We start from the raw sequence: 301 nt of genomic DNA on the forward strand, positions 1-301 counted from the left end.
AAAAAAAAGATCTGTGGTTGGTTAAATTATTTTCCTTTCCTTCCTTCCTTGCAGCACTCTTGCTCCGGCAGCCCACCTCCGGCTCAGGTTTAAACCAAACAACCAAGCTGAGATGATGAGTTTCTACGTCAGAGGAGAGGTGGAGAAATTAGACTCTACTTTGTCATCCTTTTACCCATGAAGAGCGGGAACTAAACGAGAGAATGTAACATAACTTATTGGAAACGTGTAAATGGAATATATAAAGGGCCTCTTAATTAAGTGTGGCTTCAGGTACAGGGGTCGTAGACCCCTATAGCAA

This window comes from Taurulus bubalis (assembly GCF_910589615.1).
Source record: "Taurulus bubalis genome assembly, chromosome: 3".
Classification (NCBI taxonomy): Eukaryota; Metazoa; Chordata; class Actinopteri; order Perciformes; family Cottidae; genus Taurulus; species Taurulus bubalis.